The 17,204-nt window shown below is 49.5% G+C and overlaps 1 protein-coding gene across 1 annotated transcript in view; it reads right to left on the bottom strand.

Moving 5' to 3' along the window:
- The window catches only part of LOC147663356 (uncharacterized), a 108,206-nt gene extending 95,024 nt beyond the window's left edge, over positions 1 to 13,182 (bottom strand). Inside the window, exon 1 of the mRNA XM_086950502.1 lies at positions 12,988 to 13,182. The gene's annotated coding sequence lies outside the window, so the exon portion shown is untranslated. The remainder of the gene's footprint in view (positions 1 to 12,987) is intronic.
- Between the last annotated feature and the right edge of the window lie 4,022 nt (positions 13,183 to 17,204).

Below are 17,204 nucleotides of genomic sequence, written 5' to 3'. Positions count from 1 at the left end.
CCCCTGAGAGAAAAGAACATAAAGCAAGGATGAGAGAATCAAAGCTTAGGACCAAGAGGCAAGGAATTGCCCTTGAGGAAGAGACCCTGGCTCTTGAGAGAGAGAGAAAATTGTGTGGACTAGAGTCCACTGGTGGCAGCATAATTTCTAGAGATAGGGTATGGTCTCATGACCATAAAAACCTAAATAAGATTGTCCCTCCCTACAAGAGTGGGGATGACATCCACAAATGGATAACTGCTTTGGAGAGGGCCTGCAAAGTACAGCAGGTACCCCAGAGTCAGTGGGCCGCTATACTATGGCTCTCCTTTTCAGATAAAGGCAGAGATAAGCTTCTCACGGTTAGTGATGAGGATGCTGACAACTACACTGTCCTGAAGAGTGCTCTGATCGATGGGTTTGGCTTAACCACTGAGCAGAACAGGTTGCTGTTCAGAGAAACACAGAAGACACAGACTCAGGACTGGACTGACTTTGTAGAGTGTGCCACTAAGGCTCTGGAAGGCTGGTTACTGGGCAGTAAGGTCAAAGACTATACAGGATTGTATAGTTTGATTATGAGAGAACACATTCTTAATAATTGTCAGAACCAGTTGTTACATCAATACCTGATTGACTCTGATCTGACCTCTCCCCAAGAATTGGGAATGAAGGCAGACCAATGGGTCAGAACCAGGGTGAGGCAGAAGGTACAGAACCAAGGTGGTGATCAGAAGAAGCAAGACCAAAAGGTTGGGGAGAAAGCAAAAGAGCAGAAGTCTTCGCCAGGTCCCCAAAAAGCTTCTAATGAGTGAGGTTCCAAGACATCCAAGAGGAAAGAAGGTCCAAAGAAACCATGGTGCAATTTTTGTAAAAGTAATACTCACTGGTTCAGTAATTGCACCAAGAAGGAGACAGCTCCAGCCACCATTGCCCCTAAGGCAACTGTTCCCCTTAGTTCAGCTAATAGTGATGGTTCTCAACAGAAGGGTGTAGTAGGGTTAACCCTGAGAACTTAAGTGGATTCTGGCCTAGTCAGAATACTTACTCAGGCTGTTCTTGTCTGTGATGTGGACATGGCTAAGTCCTCTACTGTGAGCCCCAGTAACCTGGGCAAGTACAGACAGACTCCTTTGATTAATAATAAAGTGGCTCAGGTCTACAGGGACACATGTGCCAGTGTCACCATGGTGACGCCTAACTTTTTGGACCCTGGACAGATCATACTAGGTGACAATTACCTGGTGACCAATGCAAGCAATGTCACTACCACCCATAGTATGGCAATTGTTAATTTCTCCTGGGGAGGGGTAACTGGCCTCAAACGGGTTGTTGTTAGTTCAGACCTCCCTGTAGAATGTCTGCTTGGCAATGATCTAGAATCTTCAGTCTGGTCTGAAGTGGAGTATAGGACTCATGCAGAGATGCTGGGTATATCAGCACATGTCCTTGCTGTGACCAGGTCACAGGCCAAAAAGTGCAAAACTGAACAGGCCCTGGATCCTGAAACTATGGACCAGTTGCCTACCAAGAGAAAGAGCAGTAGGGTTAAGGCAGTGCCTTCCCCCTTGCCTCAGAATGAGGATCAGTCTTCCCAGGGAGTTGGCTGTGAGACCCAAGAAGGAACTGTCCTAGAAGAACTTGAGCCTGATCAGGTTGAGTTTCTTGGGACAGGGGGACCTTCCAGGGCAGACCTGAGGCAGGCGCAATTGGACTGCCCCTCTCTTGAACCCCTCAGACAGGAAGCTGCTGCTGAAGCTGCTGGGAAAGCTATAGGTACCCATAGAGTGTATTGGGATGAAGGGCTCCTGTATTCTGAGGGTAGAGACCCCAAGCCTGGTGCTTCCAGGAGGTTGGTCATACCTTTGGCATTCAGGGGCTTCCTTCTTACCTTAGCCCAGAGGTCTTCAAACTTTTGGATGCCGAGACCCCCCTGTCAACATTTCGAGGCATAAGGACCCCCTCCTGACAAAAATGTCTAAACCTGTAGGCAGGGCTACTAGAATTATGAGGCAGGTGAGGACCAAATTACGGGACAAACTTGACTAAATTGTGTGGGAAGAAAATGTAAGTGATGGTATGTGATGCCGCGTATTTTGGGATAGCATTACTTCATTATTTTTACATTTTTTACACACAGTAACACTGAGGAAGGATTTCACCGCATCAGTACCCGTTTATAACCAAAACACAGCAATTAACTTCAGAAAGATTTCTAGTCAACTTTTGTGAAGGGCCTTCCACTCCGCACGAATAGGTGCTGCCACATTAGAAGCTCATCTGACCCTGGCCAGAAGAAGCAGGGGTCCCTAAAAAAACTGGCGGTTTTGTGCAGCGTTAAGCAGTTTACCCATGCAGCTTTCCTCTCACCCCATCCCTTCCATTCCTCTCTCCTCTCCTAACCCTAGATCTCTCCCTCACTTTGCAGGCCATTTTCTTTCACCCCTTTTTACAACTTCTGAACTCTCCCCATTCAACCTCTCACTACACCTTTAATCACCTCTTGTTATTCTGTCTTTTCACTGCCCTCATCTTTAACAGTCTCTCGCATTTATCTCATGGCCTCTCTGGCCCGTCACCTCCTGTGCCCCTCAGCACTTCTCATTCACCTCATCTCTCCATTCAAACTTTTGTCTATTTGTATCTTACACCTCTCCAGTCCCCCCATTCAACTTTCATATCTCCTCTTTGTTCTAACAGAAGTCCTCACCTTTGGCTCACACTCACTTCTTGCGTGTCCACACTTCTCTTCGGCAATTCACATTTCTACTCATCCCTTACCTCTTCAATCGAATTGTCTCACTCCCTTGCTGTCCTCTCTCATCATCTCATCTCTCCTCATGGAGCATACGGGTCGGACCCGTATGCTCCTTTCGGCCTCCGCCACTCTGCTTATTGTTCCATAATTCAAGAAGGCATGAGTTGTCTGTCTCACTTTTTGATGCAGGCCGCGTCCACCACCACCACATCCACCACCACCACATCCAATACCACCACATCCACCACCACCACCACGTCCACCACCACGTCCACCACGAGGCCTCACTCTTATCTATCTGTCACCCTCAATCTATCTGTCGCCCCCACTCTATCTATCTGTCGCCCTCACTCTATCTATCACCCTATCTATCTATCGCCTACAAGCTATCTATCTGTCACCCTCACTCTATCTATCCGTCGCCCTCACTCTATCGCCCTCACGCCATCAATCTATTGCCCTCACCCTATCTATATATCGCCCTACCTCTATCTATCGCCCTCCCTCTATCTATATATCGCATCACCACTGCATCACTCAGCAACACCACAGCATCACTCAGGGGCACCACAACATCACTATGCGCTACCACAGCATCACTGAACACCACAGCATCACTCGTCGCCACCACATCACTCAGCGCTACCACATCACTCAGCGCCACCACAGCATCAATCTGTGCAACCATTCAACAACAACTGGTTCAAATATGTTCTCTGAATGTTTCAAGCTTTATTACAAATGTCACAAAAAGATGTTAATATTTCACTTCTGTTCTTGGATTTTCGTCACAATAAAATACACTGAACATAATCTTCACAAAAGTCATTTACAATTATAAATTACAATAGCTTTTATTTAAGTATTAATTATTTTAAAATAAAAGCCATTGTTATTTGTGATATCAATACATCTAAGTTATGGAAATAAAACACATATTGCATTACAAATGCTATAGGTGTCATATTTGCGAAAGTTAAAACTATTGGTATTGTAAATGACAAAGCTATTAATTTCGCTATTTTAAAAACCAACACATAAATAAAAAATGTGTCATTTACAATACCAATAGCTCAAACTTTTCTAATGCGAGACCTATTGCATTGCAAATGCTTGTTCTTTTGGCAACCCTACTTTATATTCCTTTTCATTTAATGCATTCTCACTCTACAGCAGTAATTGTAAAATTCAAATGTAAGGAACAGGCAGAGTGGGGGCACAGGGGGTACTGGACCCAGGAAAAAACGAAGCCTCTGTAACCAGTTTACAAAGGCATGTAAATATGCAAATGGTCTTTAAAGACCTGTGAAAAACTTGGGCGGCAGGAGATGACTCCAGACACTGCCCAGCCGAGCCCACAGCTCGAGTTATACTGCAGCAGCAGCCAGGCTGAAAGACACACGAGGGAGGAGGGGGGCTGAAGGCCTTGGGCCTGGGCAGAAGTATGACTGTAAAGGCGCGACCCCCTTTGCATCGCTCCACGGCCCCCCTGGGGGTCGCGCCCCACAGTTTGAAGACCCCTGCCTTAGCCCATGATATTCCCTTAGCAGGACATCTTGGCCAGAACAAGACTTGGGACAGGCTTGCCCCTCACTTTCACTGGCCCCACATGTCAGAGGAGACTAAGGAGTTTTGTCGCTCCTGTGTCACCTGCCAAGCCAGTGGCAAATCAGGTGGCACCACAAAGGCCCCCGTTATACCACTACCTGTGGTGGGGGTTCCCTTTGAAAGAGTTGGGATAGACATTGTTTGACCAGTGGATCCTCAAACAGCCTCTGGGCACAGGTTTATTCTGGTGGTAGTGGATCATGCCACCAGATACCCAGAAGCTATTCGCCTAAGGACCACAACAGCACCTGTTGTGGCAAGAGCCCTCCTGGGAGTTTTCTAAAGAGTGGGTTTTCTGAGGGAGGTTGTCTCAGACAGAGGTGCAAACTTTATGTCTGGATACTTGACTGCTATGTGGAAAGAGTGTGGCGTGAACTACAAGTTCACCACACCCTACCACCACAATGCAATGGTCTGGTGGGGAGATTCAACAAGACTTTTCTTTGAAACTACAATGCTTGCCTGGTTGCTCCGGGCTTGCTCCAGCTTCCCTGCAAAGGAGAAGCTGCCAATCTTCCCTTCCTGCGTGGATTGCGTTTGCCAAGGCTTGTTGGGTCCAATCCAGATACCGACACCGCAGTCAACTAGAAACTCTGTGGGACAGCTCGAATCCAGCTCCTGGTCGTCGTCGACGCCTCCTGGTCCTCGTGGCTGCAGAGACAAGCTTCACCTCTTCACCTGATTGCATCTCGATATCACCTGGTTCCTTCCTGGTCCCTTCCTGGTCACTGGCAAGTGACCCAGACTCTGACCCCTCTGCTTTCATGTTCTTCACACTTTTCTCCTGGTCGCCTGCAGCACTTCTTTGCAGCTCTCCATAGGAAACAGTGACGAAACCCGAAACGAAAGAACACCTATGCACCCGGCTTCCCTGGGTGAGGTAACTCGAGTACTCCGGTGCTCCCTTGGGTGTTGACTCTCGAAGTGTCCTACTTTAAAAGGGTTTTACCGTAGTCCACCCAGAAGTGTCCTTAATCTACTACTTTGTAACTTTGACGTTCCCATTATAACTCTATGGTAACTCGCGACTGTGTTTAGACACTGCACGCGTCTCCCGTGGGCCTCCTACTTCCAATCCCTTTGTTGTCCAGTGTGACCCCAGCGATTCTCTAGGCCCTAGGCCAATTCACCATTCCTGAAGTGGTCCTTATACCACTTATTTAGTATATGGTTCATGAAGGCCATAGGACAGAACTGTATTTGTGTAACTGCTTAATGAATAACTTGTAATGTACTTCGATCTCTGACCTCATGAAGAGTGCAGAGGGGTTGTGTTAGTAATACATACATATATATATATATATATATATGATATATACCTTGTGTGGTGTCCTTTCATTTGGTATTCAAGGGATTATAATTGGTAAAACAGCTTGCTTCACATGCTCTCTGAGGTTTTAGCCTAAGACTGCTGGTCCATGCTAACACTAGGATAGCTTGTTTATAAGGTTGACTTTACATACAACCACCTTCAATAAGAGTCTTTTAGACTGGTGCAAGGTGCCCACTAGAAAAGTGGACATCATATGCCAGGCTAACTTCTCACAGTGAGTTCCTTGCTCACTTTGCCACTGGATTCAAGATAGCCTGGCTGATGAGGATTATGAATCCGAAATCGGTCCCAGGATACTTGTTTCTGGTCCAGGAAAGACATGGATTGGCAGTTCGGGCTGGACTGTTCCCATGAGGCACAGGATCAGATTGATTTGCATATGGCCATGTCTGAACTGGGGTGGGAGAGTGAGCTAAAGAATGGTGATGCATTAAACCCAGATCAGTTGACTGGGGGTGAGTGTTTGATTTGCTCAGATGCTCCGTCCATCATCCCCTTTTGTATTGCTTGGTCTGCCAGCCTCAACCCTCACATTCTCTTGCGCATGCATGGTGTGTGTGAGAAGTTGGCCTGATATATGATGCTCACTAGTTCTAGTGATCACCTTGTATCAGTCCAAACAACCCTTATGGTGATTGGTTGTAAAGTCAACCTTATAGACCAGCTATCCTAGTAGCGTGGACAAAAGCAGTCTTTAGGCTAAACTCTTTTGGCATGTGAAGCCAGCTGTTTTACCACATATAAAACCTTGAATACCAAGTGAAAGGACACCACACAGGTTGTTATGAAAATAAACAAGTATTTATTAACTAACATACACCTCTGAACTCTTTATGAGGTCAGAGGGCTAAGCACATGACAAACTCTTAGGAAAAATACGTTTAAGTTGCACGATTTACAATGGTGCCCTAGGGGCACGACAAACCATATACTAAGTAAGTGGAATGTGCAAGTCAATCAAAGGAATGGAGCTGTCCAGAGGCTGTAAGATCGCTGGGACCACGCTATACTAACTTGAGGTAGGTAATAGGAGGCCCACGGAAAGCGTGTGCAGAGTGTGAACTAACACGCGAGATGCGTACAGACATCTATGGACAGTACAGTTTAAAGGAAAGGTGAATACGGATGTCCCTGACTAGATAGGACTAAAACCACTGTGGAACTGGACACTAGGAGAGTCAAGCTACCCTTGAGCACCGAAATGCTCGTGTTACCTCACCCACAGGCTGCGGGTGCATAGGTGCCACGTTGTGTCGGGTTCCGGCGTTGAAGTCTATGGAGCCTGGAGGAAAAGATGCTGCAGGCGGTCAGGAGGAAGATGTCCGGTGTGATCCAAGGGTGGATCAGTGAAGAGAAGAACCTGAAAGCAGAGGGGACAATGTTCAAAGTCACTAGCCAGTGACTGGAGTGGAACCAGGAGTGGAACCAGGTGTCGTCGTCGCGATCAGGTGAAGGTGGATGCTTGTCTCTGCAGCCACGTGGACCAGGTGGTGTCTTCGACGACCAGGATGGGGGCACGAGCTGTCCCACGCAGGCTCTCGCTGTTGGCGGTGTCGTCTCCGGATTCGGGTTCAACAGGCCTTGGTAAAGGCAACCCACGCTGTGAGTGGAATCGGCGTCTGGAGTGGACCAGGAGGGTCCGGGGTGCTCCTCTTTTGGAAGGGTGCAAGGGACAGTCTGGAGCAACCAGACCAGCAGCAAAGTTGTCGGAGTTCGTCGTCTAGGAGGTCACAAGCCAGCCGGCAAGTGACCAGATAACGCGTCGAGCAGCAAACAGGCAGAAGGGCCCCACGCAGATCTCGTGGATGCTGGAGGGCTGATCTTCGATGCAGGAGCTGCTCGGGGTCGGGGCTTCTCAGTCCCCAAAGCACTTGGACGAGGATGCCTCTGAAGTCGTGCTGGAGCGAAGTGCTGCTTCTTTCAAGATGGCCGGTCCCACGTGTCTCGTCGCACCCACGGGTCTCAGCTGTGCTGCAGATGGGGGTAGAGGTCGGAGAGGTCTGGGAGTCCGGGTCTCGTCAGGCTCTGAAGTCTGGATCCTTGCAGGAAGACGACAAAGGGAAGCCGCTGTACGCTGATGGTGCCTGCTTGTGCAGGGTGGATACTCCTTGCCCACAAGGGAGATTTTCTTCAGTCTTCTGTGGAGCAGAACGTCGAAGTCCAGAGTTTCTTCTTGTAAAGTTGATTAGGATAATCTAATTTGGAATGGGACCAGCTCCTACCTTTATTCGGCTAAAGGGGGCTGCACTACGACTAGGTCCCTCCTCTGGGTGGGACCAGGAAGGGGGGTGGTTACACCCCCTTTCCTTTGTCCGGTGTTGCACCAGCTCTGGGGCTGTAGTGCCCCAGGAACTGGTTCTGACCGGTGTATGCACAGGGACACCTTGTGTGCCCCAGGCATGTCTCATTCCTTTGAGCCCTGTCCTACCTAATACACAAAATCCTGTCTGGGGTGGTGCTAGCACCTCCCAAGGCAGGAAACCCTTTGTCCAAGCCTCCCTCGCTGGAAGGACTCCCAGCAGCAGGAGGTCAGACTTGTGTCTGTGGTGGCAGCATCCATTTTGTGATGCTGAGGCTCGAGTTAACTTTAACCGGGGTTCACAGTTACATACATGTCGTGTCCCTCTAGAAGGGTGGAATGCTAACCCCGTCGCCAGAATTGGCAAGGGGTTAGTATTCCAATTCGTATGACACCTTACTCGACATGTTTTGATAATGCTATGCCAAAGTTAGCATTTGACTGCGAGGGTCATAATGCACTTAAGAATATATGGTATAGCGTTATCATGGAACAGCTATTAGGACTTGGTTCCGCAAGCTGCAAACGGGCTCAGCTCATGCCAGAGCACCATCTCACATGATTCCAAGCACTCTGCCTTCAGGATTGATAAGGCCTGCCATAGGAGTGACTGATAGGAATATATGTGTCCATTTTAGGGTTAGATATAGAGATACTATATCTAAAGCAAAGGGTGATTACACCACCTTGCCCCAGCTGTCGTGCAGCCAGTTGTGTCTGTTTAGATGGCCAGCCAGGGGTGGCATAATACATGCTTCAGCCCCTGGTAGGCCCTGGGTACACCTATGCCCTGGATACCTAAGGTATGCTGTACAGGGACTGATAAGGTGGCCCAGTACCAATTGGTATGTACCTAAGGTACATGGAATCCATTTTACAGAGAGAGCAGTGGGCCTGGGGTCCTGAATAACAGGGCCCCAGGTCAATTAAGTCGAAAAACCAGAAAAACACCAGGCAAAAAGTTGGGGGCAGCCATAGTCAGATATCCACCTTCCTACAGTGTGCTCAGACTCAACCCTCACATTCTCTTGTTCACGCTTGGTGTGCTTAGACTCAACCCTCACATTCTCTTGTGCACTCTTGGTCTGCTCAGACTCAACCCTCACATTCAACTGTGTATGCGTGGTCTGCCCAGCCTCAACCCTCACATTCTCTTGTGCATGCTTGATTTGTGCAGCCTCAACCCTCACATTCTCTTGTGCATGCTTGATCCGTGCAGCCTCAACCCTCACATTCTCCTCTGTATGCGTGGTCTACCCAGCCTCACCTCAGAGTTGAGTTCTGTGTGATTATAAGAGAAACCACGTCATCTGTAATTCTACGTGCTTGGTCATCAGCATTAATGATTGAATGTGTTTTACACCAAGCGCGTAGAATTACATATGACGTGGTTAAACTTATAATCACAGTGAACTTTCGCCAGCACTTATTTGGTTGGAAATGACAATGTGCCGCACATGACAATGCGGAGTTAATGCTTTTTGCAACGGCAGGTAAAAAACTCAAGAAAAATGTTTAGGTTCACAGCAATGACCTAATGTTTAATTTACATACTGCATGATGATTTTAATGCAATGTCTCACGATGTATCTCCCAACATTGACTAAACAAGTCTGTTTTTCCAGCTCCAAGGACGTTCAAACCCCTTGAATCTGTTGTCACTGTCTATTACGTAGAGGTGTATCACATGATATTGTATAAACACTGTGATTTGCATTGCACTCGTACTCGTGAACCAGGAGGTTGCCTCCGAAACGCGCCGAGTGACTTGGATTAAAATAAAAACACACTGAAAAGGAATACTTGTGGCCCTGGCATCGTTTGTGGGAAACCAGCGAAACGATTGTTGTGGAGATTTGGGGTTTGCGACCCCGCCAAGGCCCGCCACTGAAAGCGGCTCGGATTTAGCTGTAGGTTTACACATATATAGAAGTTGAGATGGACAAGGCGAGGGAAGAGAAATAAAGAGAAAGGTATTCGATTTTCACAAATGCGATGGCGAAAATCCTGAGATCCGTGCTTTGAATTTCTATGCTGCAGCAGGAATGCCTATTGTGAAAGGGGATATATTTGTAATTACAAACATTTATATACACTTTCAAGTGCTTTATGTATAAGTCTTTTTATTGCAATATTGTGCACTAGTCCACTAAACGTAGAACACATAACCAATAACAGGATTTCCTGCAATAGGAGTAAGACGCTGACTGGACAGCCACATAACACCTTTTTGCAAGAAAAAATATAGACTCAATCGCAAAAAGAAATATCTTTATCAATGTCTGTTCAAGCTTCTTTGATAGTACTTGGCTGGTGGACTCTAGTCAGCTTGGGCTTTAGATGCTGTTGCCGGCCACGGGTTCTGAAGGCTTAACACGATTAAATATTTTTGGGGCATCACACGGACTTCAATGACCCTAAAAGCAGTAATACATTCAAGTGTATTCCAAATAGGGAGCCCCAAATATGTGTTGCCCGGGCCCCACAAATCATTAGAATATCAACGAATTAGAAGGCAGCTTCATATGCTAGTTATGAATAAAACAACCACCTTACTTTAGGGAACAAAGTCCGGATATCAAAGGGTTCAATGTACAGAACTGTGGACAAAGGTGCTTAATAAAGACATGTATTCCGAGAGAAGAAACTAATATTGTTCTGTAAAAATATGCTTTTGTTTCCTCCTTGTATCAAGGAACAGGAGCATAAACCTGTCAACCGTGTTGGCATTGGGGTGAAGTGTAATAAGAACAAGGAGTATCCCAACTTATAACAAGGTCACAATGTCACCCCCTTGCACAGTACAACTCAAGTCCTGAATTTCAGCAAGGATACATAGCATTCTGGCACACGTAGCTTGGATCTAAACACTGTTAATATGGGTGTTTAAATATCATAATGCACTGTTCTTTAAAGAGCCATGGCTAAATGAAGGGATTCATATATAACAGTGGGCCATGTCGTCTCACAATTAAACATTACACATACACCTGCAGGCTGCATCCCCTGATGATGTTGTGAGGTCAGTACACCTGCAGGCTGTGCCCCCTGATGATAATGTGAGGTCAGTACACCTGCCCCCTGCACCCCCCCCCCCCTGATAATGGTGTGAGGTCAGTACACCTGCCCCCTCTCCTCCCTGATTGTGGTGTGAGGTCAGTATACCTGCCCCCCTGCACTCCTGATGATGGTGTGAGGTCAGTACACCTCCCCCTGCACCCCCTGATGATGGTGGAGGTGAGTACACCTGCCCCCTGCACTCCTGGTGGTGGTGTGAGGTCAGTACACCTTCCCCCTCTCCCCTGATGATGGCGAGAGGTCAGTACACCCCCAGGCTGAACCCCCTGATGACGGAGTGAGGTCAGTACACCTGCCCCCTGCACTCCCCTGATGATTGTGTGAGGCCGGTACACCTGCAGGCTGCACCCCCCAATGATGGTGTGAAGTCAGTACACCTGCCCCCTGATGATGGTGTGAGGTCAGTAAACCTTCCCCCTGCACCCCCTGATAATGGTGTGAGGTCAGTACACCTGCCCCTGCATCCCCTGATGATGGTGTGAGGTCAGTACACCTGCCCCCTGCACTCCTAATGATGGTGTGAGGTCAGTACACCCACCCTCCCCCCTGATGATGGCGTGAGGTCAGTACACCCCCAGGCTGAACCCCCTGATGATGGTGTGAGGTCAGTACATCTGCCCCCTGCACTTCCCTGATGATGGTGTGAGGCCAGTACACCTGCAGGCTGCACCCCCCAATGATGGTGTGAGGTCAGTACACCTGCCCCCTGATGATGGTGTGAGGTCAGTACACCTTCCCCCTGCACCCCCTGATGATGGTGTGAGGTCAGTACACCTGTCCCCTGCACCCCCTGATAATGGCGTGAGGTCAGTACACCTGCCCCCTGCATCCCCTGATGATGGTGTGAGGTCAGTACACCTGCCCTCTGCACTCCTGATGATGGTGTGAGATCAGTACTCCCCAGGCTGCACCCCTGATGATGGTGTGAGGTCAGTACTCCCCAGGCTGTACCCCTGAAGATGGTGTGAGGTCAGTACACCTTCCCCCTGCACCCCCTGGTGATGGTGTGAAGTCAGTACACCTGCCCCCTGCACCCCCTGATGATGGTGTGAGGTCAGTACACCTGCCCTCTGCACCCCCTGATGATGGAGTGAGGCCAGTACACCTGCAGGGTGCACCCCCAATGATGGTGTGAGATGAGTACACCTGCCCCCTGCGCCCCTGATGATGGTGTGAGGTCAGTACACCTGCCCCCTGCACCCCCTGATGATGGTGTGAGGTCAGTACACCTGCCACCTGCATCCCCTGATGATGGTGTGAGGTCAGTACACCTGCCCCCTGCACTCCTGATGATGGTGTGAGGTCAGTACACCTTCCCCCTGCTGATGGTGTGAGGTCAGTACGCCTGTCCCCCTCCCCCTGATGCTGGTGTGAGGTCAGTACACCTGCCCCATCCCCCCTGATGATGGTGTGAGGTCAGTACACCTGCCCCATCCCCCCTGATGATGCTGTGAGGTCAGTACACCTGCCCCCTGCGCCCCCTGATGATGGTGTGAAGTCAGTACACCTGCCCCCAGCACCCCCTGATGATGGTGTGAGGTCAGTACACCTTCCCCCTGCATACCTTGATGATGGTGTGAGGTCAGTACACCTGCCCCCTGCACCCCCTGATGATGGTGTGAGGACAGTTCAGCTGCCCCCCGCGCCCCCCGATGATGGTGTGAGGGCAGTACACCTTCCCCCTGCACCCCTGATGATGGTGTGATGTCAGTACACCTTCCCCCTGTACGCCCTGATGATGGTGTGAGGTCAGTACACCTGTCCCCCTCCCCCCTGATGATGGTGTGAGGTCAGTACACCTGCCCCCCTGATGATGGTGTGAGATCAGTACACCTGCCCACTGCACCCCCTGATGACGGTGTGAGGTAAGTACACCCCCAGGCTGTATTCACACCTCTTAGGTTGTACGATGGCTGTGAGAGGCTCACTTACCCCTGCAGTGTCTACAATTGAAACTGAAGGTAACTGCAGCCAAGGCTCCTCCTTCCACGGGACAGACAGGCAGACCCTCAGGATTCCTCCTTCCACTGGACAGACAGACAGAACCTCAGGGCTCCTCCTTCCTCTGGACAGAGAGACAGATCCTCAGGGCTCCTCCTTCCACTGGACAGACAGACAGACCCTCAGGGCTCCTCCCCCCTGGACAGACAGACAGACCATCAAGGCCACTCTCCTCTGCAGGAGGCTGGGGCTCGCTGCTGGTGCTGACTCTACCCTTCGTGACCCGGACACTATCATACTCACAAGCCTGAGGAGAGCTCGGCAACATCCGGTACAGACGCTGACTCTGCCGACACTGACCCGAAAGCAGACATTATTGAGAGGGAGCGGGGCGGGGCTTATGGTATCCTGAGAGGCTTCATTCAGCCTCCGCTGCTCGTGCTGACGCTGCCTTCATTGACCCGGACACTGTTCACCTCTCAGGCCTGAGGAGAGCTCCATCGGCTCCGTTTCTTCTGCCGACTCTGCCCCGGGTGACCCGGAAGTGAAACTGTTCTTTAGTTTCCAACAGCGAAGGAGAAGAGAAGAGACCCCTGAGAGGAGAGAGGATGAGACTGAGAGGAGGGCAGACTGGGGGCGAGAGGGGGGAGAGGAGGGAGGAGGAGGGAGGAGGAAGGGGTGAGGGGGGAGAGGAAGGGGTGAAAGGGGAGAGGAAGGGGGGAGAGGAAGGGGTGAGGGGGAGGGGGCAGAGGGGGGAGAAGGAGAGCAAGGGAGAGAGGAAGACTGAGATGGGGGAGGGGGCGAGAGGGAACGGAGAGAGAGGGTGAGACTGAGAGGAGGGGCAGAGGGGGGGTGAGGTGGGGAGAGGAGGAGGAAGAGGAAGAGGGGGGAGAAGGAGAGGAGGGGGGAGGCGGGAGAAGGAGGGGCAGAGAGGGGGCGAGGGGTGAAGAGAGAGTGTGAGACTGAGAGGGGGGGGCGAGGGGCAGAGAGGGGGTGAGAGGGGGCGAGGGGGTGAAGAGAGAGTGTGAGACAGAGGGGGGCGAGGGGCAGAGAGAGGGTGAGAGGGGGCGAGGGGCAGAGAGGGGGTGAGGAACAGAGAGGGGGCACATGGGGCAGAGAGGGGGGCGAGGGGGATGAGAGGGGGGAGAGGCGCAGAGAGGGGGGTAAGAGGGGGCGAGGGGCAAAAAAACAAAAATTGTACTCTAGTTCCCCCCCAGTCATTAGCAACACCCCGAAACCATCCAGGGCATGTTCAATTCCAAATTCCCCCTTATCTACCATATCATCTGTTCTACTGGCCCAGATCGAACTTCTTGTCAAATCCTTAATATCCCCACTGGTAAAGAGAATCATGGTAATAGGGGATAAGGTCACTAGTATAGAAGAGACAATGAAAGAGAACACAAAACTCTTAAAAAGATTGGTAGGATCAAAGCAGGTAGAACCTCTAGTCACTACTGATGTTCCCAAAATTTTGGCACAAAGCACTACTGCCCCATCCCAGTTAGTTGCCCCAGTTAGTTGCCCCAAAAACGCCAATAATATTAAATACTCGGTACACAACACCAAATTTGGTAGTACCGCAGAGCACAGTCAATAGTGTAGGGCCGATAAATGCTCCCACGCCCTTAGAGGGGACTTTTCCCAACCATGGCTATATGCAAAGAAAGTTTACCTATATTGACCTACCGCCGGAGGCCGCTCCATTTGTGTGCATTCTCTCAGGCATGCCCGAACTAACTACTGGTAAGATTGAACGACAAGCGGAATTGGCAAATAAGGTATCTTTCTGGCTAACCAAGAACCGGCCCCTTCCACCAAACATCGAAGGAAAAATTTTAAACATTAGAAGGGTGAAGTGGTTGGGACCTCTACCTAAAGATATAGTGGGTGACCTGATCATTGTAAACTTTAGGGATCCCCGCGTTGTCCCATATCTGCAAGGCTGGCAGCCACAAATAGGAGACAGCCCTATAGTTACTAGGGAACTGAGAGACTTCTATCCTAGAACCGTATACTTGCCCCCTGTAAGTTTAAACATAGAAAAGAACCACTGTAGAGGCAATAGAGGCCATATACCCACCAAATTTAACATACCCATCAGTAATTATTTTTTCTGAATGGCCTGTTAATAATGACTTGAAGCCTGGGGTTGGTCTTTACTTGAATAAGTTTTTACGAACTTTGGACTCCCGTACATTCTGAAGCCCATTTGTAACACCCATGAATTTATTGTCTACACTAGGAGTACTGCGGAGGAGACAGTATTAAGTGTGGAAAAGCCTCCATGAATAGATTGTTTTCACCAAGAGACATTGAGGGTTGCATATTTTTTATAACGAATGAGGTTTTTATTTATTTTTCTTCCTTTTGGTGTATTAACTTTATTATTCTTTGATACAGTATTTCCCTTTTTATTATGTATTGTAATGAATGTATTTTAAATTTTGTACTGTGCTTTTAAGGTTGCTTTGTTTCAACCGAATAAAGCTTATTGACTGACTGAGCTAGAGGTTGGGAGGGTGAACTCACGAGTGACACATAACCAATCACTTTGTGTATCTGTCTACCATGAGGTGGTGTGCACTCCTGGAGAACCCTGCAGTGGCAACAACATCCCTGGTCGGCCCTACTGTTGAGGCTGAATTCAGACTAGGATTTTTCTATCAGGAACTGGAGATGACTGCATCTTACTCAATGTAACTGTGCAACTGGAAACACAGTTCCCTCTCTGGACTGCGCATGTCTGCTATTCTCAATGAACACCACATCACTTGCATCTGACTATTAAGTGTGATTCCGGCCAGTAATTCCTTCCATGAATAGCGCTATTTCGAGTTCATCAGCCTGACGGGAGCTACTGGCCTCCTTGTCTCATGCAGAGTCCCATAACCAGGTATGTTCCTGCACAGGAAGCATGCAATCCTGTTTGGAAACAGAGAAGAGTGCAGGGATACATCTTAAAACTATTTTTATTATTTGCCTATTTAAAGAGCTTTGCATGTGCAGTTTTGCCTTTATGTTCTGCAAGTTCAGTAAACCTGCCCCCTGCACACCCTGATGATGGTGTGAGGTCAGTACACCTGCACCCCCTGCACCCCCTGATGATGGTGTGAGGTCAGTACACCTGCACCCCCTGATGATGGTGTGAGGTCAGTACACCTGCACCCCCTGATGATGGTGTGAGTTCAGTACACCTGCATCCCCTGATGATGGTGTGAGGTCAGTACACCTTCCCCCTGCACCTCCTGATGATGGTGTGAGGTCAGTACAACCCAGGCTACATTCACACTCCTTAGGTTGCAGATGTTTGTGAGAGGCTCACTTACCTCGGCTGAAAGTGAGGGTGCCTGCAGCCAGGGCTCACAGGAAGAGAGGGGGCGAGGCTGGGCTCCGCTGCTGGTGATGACTTTACCCCCGCTGACCCGGACACTGTTTTACCTGCAGGCCTGAGGAGCTCAGCAGGATCCGGTACTAGAGGAGACTCTGCCACCTCGCACCCGGAAGCAGACATTGTGAGAGGGAGGGGGCGGGGTAATGTTGTCCTGAGATGAATGCTCCCTCCGGCTTCCGCTGCTGGTGCTGACTCTGCCGCGATTGACCCGGAAGAAGGAATGTGTCGGTGTAATGTTACTTTCAGAAAACAAAGAGGCTTTAAACATCCTCCGCGCGGAGCTGCCTCCGGTCACCCGGAATTGAATCTGTTCAAGAGTTACAGATAGTGTTGCCATATTGGGTGACTTTTTTACCAATTGGGAGGGAAAAACCCATGCCTGGCTGGGGGGCAAATTTTTGGGTTACTATTAAGCGTGTGTGTTTTTTGTGGCTTGGGCGTGCGCCGACCACGATGAGGACGTGGCGTGCGCCTATCACAGTGGCCAGACAGTCCGGTGACAAATGAGCGCGCTGACATCAGAGCAGCACAATGCTAATCATTGGCCGAGGACCCAAGATCACACCCATACTCGTGCTGTCTATAAGGTTGACTTTACAACCAACATCAATAGGGGTCGTTTAGAATAGTGGACATCATATGCCAGGCTAACTTCTCACAGTAGGTAGGTAGCCCAAGAGCCAATGCAGGGAAAGGCAATGCTGCAGTACAGGGCGCAGGAGCGCAGGTGCCTCTCTTATTTGTGGTAACCCCTTGTCAGGGTTGCACCCTACATACAGTACAAGGATGGCGATTTGCAGCAATGGTGGTATGC

Source organism: Lissotriton vulgaris, unplaced genomic scaffold, assembly GCF_964263255.1.
Source record: "Lissotriton vulgaris unplaced genomic scaffold, aLisVul1.2 SCAFFOLD_300, whole genome shotgun sequence".
Taxonomy (NCBI): domain Eukaryota; kingdom Metazoa; phylum Chordata; class Amphibia; order Caudata; family Salamandridae; genus Lissotriton; species Lissotriton vulgaris.
The sequence above is the reverse complement of the archived record's forward strand: the minus strand, read 5'-3'. Positions and strand labels throughout refer to the sequence as shown.